General features: G+C 32.0%; 1 pseudogene; it reads left to right on the forward strand.

Moving 5' to 3' along the window:
* The first annotated feature begins 1,559 nt into the window (after positions 1 to 1,559).
* On the forward strand, positions 1,560 to 6,049 carry LOC115958907 (annotated as a pseudogene).
* The last annotated feature ends 285 nt before the right edge of the window (positions 6,050 to 6,334 follow it).

The following is a 6,334-nucleotide window of genomic DNA, read 5'->3' on the forward strand; positions in this document are numbered from 1 at the left end:
AAATCAAAAACAATCTAAGAAATATTCTCAAAAAACAAAAAACTGCGTTGTATCCAATGGTTATCAGAGTAGAGACAATTGATGGCAAAATGAGGCAAAAGTTATTCAAAGAGTTTCTAGGTAGTTATTCTTCAGAACATGATAAAGTTCCAAAAGATAATCATTCTGGGATTCATTTCTAATTTAAATAAGAACTTGTTCTTGGAAATCTAAGTGTCAAGAGTTTAATTACAAATTTACAAGGCTAAAAAAGACATTTCAATAAGACTTTGCAAATCATAAATTTACTGCCAATTTTTGAAGCACTCTCAATGGATCCAAGTACATGATCATGGCTAATTAGTAAATTATGCTGATTAAAATCTGCCATTGGATTCTCCTTTGCAAGAAGGCTAGTGTTTCAAAGTAAGGAGTATAAAGGCAAAAACACCGCAACTCTCTTTGGTCAAAAATCTACTTTCAATGATCCAAGAGTGCAACTGAGATTAGTACAAATGACATTGAAGCCAAAATTTGAACAATTGTCAACCACAAGTCAGAATACTTTTTAAAGACCTTAAAACTAAGAAAGCCAACTTAACAAAGAAACATTAATAGAAATAACTTTTGAATGATTACACCTATAGAGACGGTAATACTGTTTTGCTCACACCAAACAGAAGAACAAGACAACTTCCAAACTTTTAAAAACACCTTGCTTGAGGTTAAAATGGACAATCATTTGTTCTGGGGAAGGGAAAAACCATCAGAGAGGAAAGAAAACTAATTTTTTTGTAGCTTTTTTGACAATGAGGAGAAAAGTTTGAAGCAACTTGTACTAGCTACCATGTAAATGTGGCTTACATAACAAGTAAGCCAGATGAAAGATGAGTACTTCACAACTTTAAATAAATACTAATCCTTTTTCACTTTGAATGAAGGCCTAATCTGCACTTAGAGAGCTTACACAATAGAAAAGCAAAGCACAAACTTGAACCATCAATATTTGCATTCAATAGGTGGCAAAGAAAAAAAAAATTCATTAATCTAGTTTACATACATCAACATAATTCTTACAGTACACACCCCTTCAGTCATTTATCATATTAGAATTGATCATACTGCGAAAATTCATGGAGACAAGGCTTGGTTAGAGGATGAGATCATTTATGCTATTACTTGAGATGTTAGATATAGATTGTTCTTGTGTAAGAATGTAAGAGATAGTATTAAAAACAGAGTGTTGTGTAGTTTGTGGGGGGAGTTCCTTTGTCTTTTTTTTTTTACAAGATGTAGTTTTTGTTGCAGCTTTGTTGTCTGGTCTTGCTTATTCAACAAAACAAAACAAAACCATAAAAAAGAAAGTTCTAGTTGCAGTACGTGGTGATGCAAACTCAATAAGAGGGACTAATTCTCAGTGACCTATACTTCCATTTGAGAGTTAGTTAGATACATACAAGGGCAAGACCAAAAAAAAAAAAAAAAAAAAAAAAAAAACCCTTCTGAGAAGTGAGAATTGCAGAGCAAAACCAGTCATTCGCAGTACACAAACACTCTCTAAAAGCCTCTACCAAAAAAAAATGCTTCTCCAACCTTCTCTTCACCACCACAACGCTTCTCTTACATCATCATCCCTCTCCTACTCCTTGCCTCTACCATGCAGAAGCATAGTCCCCAATCTAACACTCCCAAAGACTGCAAAATACAGAGAAGTCCCAATCAAAGTAACTTGCTCTATCTCACAAATCCACAGCTATGGCACCATGGACTACGAGTGTAGACCCATTGTGAAATGGAATGCTATATACAAGAGAATATCTATGATGGAAAACCCTGAGTTGGGTTCTGGGACTGTGTTGGACCAGTGGGAGAGGCAGGGTAGGAGGCTCTCAAAATGGGAGCTTTGTAGGGTGGTCAAGGAGCTCAGGAAGTACAAGAGGTTCAAGCCAGCTCTTGAGGTAAAAGAAAACGTAGTTTTGGGTACCAAAATATGATGTTATAGGTCTTTTTTGGTTAATGGGTATGTGCTATTTTTGGCAGAAATATCAAGCTCTTTTTGGTTCTTTGGCTTAATTGGTATGTGTTACATGTGTTAGAAATTGGTTAAATTGACTGCTTGGGTTAATGGGGTTGTGATATTGTGTATCATTTTTGTTCTGTATGTTGTTGTGAACTTTCTATTGAGCAAGATGCTGTTTTCAGCATGTTTTTCTTAAAAGGGTATTTGTTCTTATTTATTTTGGTGGGAATTCTGTCCTGGTTTGATGGGATGGGGAGTTTGTATACCATTGCTGTTTGTGTTTCTTGGTTTGATCTTACTCTTTAGATGTTAAAGAAGTCTGAGTAGCTGAAGGAAGGCAATTTGACAGGGTGATAAAGGTTATAGTGTTAAACCCTGAATTCCAAGTGCAAGTTACGGCGAATAGTTGAAAACAGAAACCTTTTGACGAAGATAATTGTATAACGATATAGTAACAGTAATTGTAGGTTAGAAGGGCCGGGGAGGAATCTGGGGATGAAAGTGGTATCTCAAATAAAATTATGGTACAATGAAACATGTATTGAAACCTTGTAGTGCAGCTTACTGGCAGTAACGAAATTGAAGAAGAGTTAGAAGTTTGACATCAAATTTGAATACCAAAAATGGGCTTGGTTTGCAGTAGCATCCTCACTTGTTGTGATAAAAGTTGCAAATGTGATTAGTTTAAAGCCAAGGATGATCGTAGATAATATGAGTAGAATGATGGAATGAACTATGAGAAGGGGAAAAGGGCTTAAATATTAAGTTTTTGTCACTGCAATTACTATAATTCTAAAGTTAAGGGATCCTTGAGAATCCACATATTTTTAATCTGAATCATTATCTTGTGCTCTTCTAAATAATCCACTTTAAGACTGTTAATTCTCTTTCCATTATTATTTTAAGGTATAATGGCCTTTAAATGTGTAGCAAGTGTAATGATATCATGGATTTAAAAAATAAATAAAAAATTTAATGAGGATAGCATGGCATGCATTAATTGTATACTAGTATTATTCTACCAATATCAGTACAACTTGGTTAAGCATATCAGAATGCAGGGCTGCAACTCAAAAAAAAGACATTCTACAATTATTATAAACTACCCGCAAACCCGCGTGTTACGCGTGATAATTATTTTTATGGTAGTTTTATTAAAAAAATTTTTACAATTTAAACTAATCTAATAATGAGTAATGTATTTCGTAATTATATTTTTATTTATTATAGGAACAATCATAAATGTAATATAGGAACAATCCAAAACACCAAAGGTCTTTTTGGATACAATTTATTTTTGCTGAAACGGAAAACTGAAAACATTGTAGCAAAATAATTTTTAAATGTATGAATAGTGTTGTGGGACTCGTGAACAGTGCATGAACAGTGCACTTTGTCTCCTGCACAGTGAATCCATGTGATGTTATTGTTCATGTGCTGAAAAAAAAAAAAAAAAAACGCAAACGTGATGCTGAAACGTGAATCCAAACCCTCACCAAAAAAACGTAAACTAAAAAAAATTAATAAAACTTAACAATGATTAATTGAACCAATATTAGGATAAAATTTTGTTTTTGATAATCTATTAAGGTTATTTTCTTTGTAGAAATTATAATTTCGGCCACCCAAAACATATTATCAAATAAACAATTATTAGCAAAATCTAAGAATTAAATTTCTATACAGGCATTGTTATAAAATAATAATAAAAATAAAATTGCAAAAGTTAAAATTTGTCACTTATCCAATTATTTTTGTTTGGCTAACCTTTGCTTTCCTTTAAATAAATGGTATTATAGAATACTTCTAATACAACTATTAAGAGTACTTTGTCCACCACAAAGGATTAGAAAATAAACAAAAATTAGTGAAGTCTCATAGTTTAACATCTAAATTGAGTACTATAAAAAATCATGCTATGTAACAGAATAAATACCAAATTATCCAAATCATGTTATGTAATAGAATAATATTAATTTTTATATGCTATATTTAATTCTTTAGAACGCAATAGGATAACATTTAACAATCAAAGAGAATAAAAAATAAAAAATAAAACAACAACAACAATTTAAAAAAAGAAAACTAAATCGCATTAACCCAAAATAAAGTTTTAAAGAATATAAAAAATTATCAACCTAAAGTAGAGATGCAAGAAAAATAAAAAAATCCACCAAAAAATTTAGAGAGAGAGAGAACCATTTTTTTGATGAGGGAAAACTATGCATAGAATAAAAGAGATAGTGACAAATTTATAGTAAGAGGATGTAAATAAGAAGAGACAAAAATAAAGGAAGATAAAGGGAAAGAGGAAGAATGATATTAATGTAGAGGGTAGTGGGGAGATGAAAAGGTAAGGGAGGGAGAAAGATTAAAGAAGTAGTGGAGAGATGAAATGGTAATGGAGAGAGAAAGGTTGGAAAATAGTAAATATTAAAAAAATAAATGTTAAAAACAATTATTGAAAAAAAAAAAGGTTTTTTTTTTCTTCCTTTAAGCTGAAAAGGTTCACAAAAAACCCTAAAGCTAAACTGAAAAGGCTTTGGATTGAGTTTGATAGTGAAACTAAATAAATAAAATGTAGGCTGAATTAATTATACAAATTTATTATAAGGTGATAGTGGAAATAAATAAATAAGTAGTGAACTGGATTTATTATAGGGTGATAGTGGAAGTAAATAAATAAGTAGTGAACTGCATTTATATGGCTAAAAATTGTAAAAACCATTTTAAAATTGTAGGAAAAATTATATTTATAAAAAAAAAAAAAAATGACGTGGCAGCTGATGTGGCATAACTTGAGAGTAGCAATATTAAATGCTACGCTTCAGATTTTAGTAATATATAGATTTGCCTGGTAAAGCCACACAAACATCATCCTTCTTTGGATTCATTGTTATAATATAGTGTTGAGTTTTTCGGTTTTATGATAAATAGTGTTGGTTGTGAGGTCAAATAGCAACCTTTATGCACTTACTGTCTAAGATCATATTCATGTAGTTGAAAACAAAAAAATCCATGGAAGGTTTTGGATGCCTTTATCTGGTTTTCCTATATCTCAAAGAATGAAGAGCATATTCTGTGCTGGATTCCGCTGTTTGTAAGCTCCTCTTTGTTGGATGAGGACAAAAAATTTCTGACATGACTTGAAGGGTTACAATACATGAGTGATTCCTGCTTGAAAAAATTCATTCTGTGCACCCACATGCTAAAATTTTCATTTATTATTGTGCTTGGGTTTTTTCTATTCATAAGATCCTCTTTATTAAATGAGGGCATAAATTTCTTGGACAGATGGTAAGCATATCGTGAATATGGGGTTATAATGAATGGTAGATGCTGAAGTTATCATGAACAAAATAGTCCATTCTGTGAAATTAAACATGACCTTTTGTAATAATCTGTTAATTGAAAGCTCAAGGGTATTTCCATTCTAATTAGCATTTTGGCACTGTAGATTTCATCATAAACTGATGTATTGGGTTATAGCTCTATAATTCTTTCATTGATTAACCATTTCTTACTTTTTATATTTATTCATTTGGATGAAAAGCCTTGGCTTGCATTATTATTAGGTTTGAAATTTTATGCATTTTACAGGTTTATGATTGGATGAACAACAGAGGAGAGGGGTTTAGAGTAGTAGCTAGTGATGCTGCAATTCAATTAGATCTAATTGGCAAGGTTCATGGAATTTCTAGAGCTGAAGATTACTTCCTGGAGCTACCAGATAGGTTGAAAGACAGGAGGATATATGGGGCTCTTCTCAATGCTTATGTGAGAGCCAAAATGAGAGGAAAGGCAGAATCTTTACTTGAAAAAATGAGAAGTAAAGGTTATGCCATGCACTCACTTCCTTTCAATGTGATGATGACTCTCTATATGAATCTCAAGGAGTTTGATAAAGTTGACTTGATGATCTTAGAAATGACTGAGAAAAATATAAAACTAGATGTATATTCCTATAATATCTAGTTATCATCTCGTGGATTACAAGGATCTGCAGAAAAGATGGAACAAGTATTTGAATAGATGAAACAGGCAGTCTAGTATTACAAAGTTCTGCTAATAGTGCTAGGATAGGGATTTTGGAATTTCTCTGTGAAGCTGTAATATCCATATAGGTGTTAATACATGGAGCTTTACTCAGCAGATGAATATCTCAGATGTTTATATCCAAAATCTCATCTCTGTTCGTCGGCTGTGGGAGTCCTTTTTCTAATTCAGTTTATCTTTTGGACCATACAAGTCTCAAATTTTATGACTTTTGAAAGTTCAAATAGTGTAAAAACACCCTTGAACGTTTAGACCCCCAATTTACAAATTAACCAATTC

Source organism: Quercus lobata, chromosome 2, assembly GCF_001633185.2.
Source record: "Quercus lobata isolate SW786 chromosome 2, ValleyOak3.0 Primary Assembly, whole genome shotgun sequence".
Taxonomy (NCBI): Eukaryota; Viridiplantae; Streptophyta; class Magnoliopsida; order Fagales; family Fagaceae; genus Quercus; species Quercus lobata.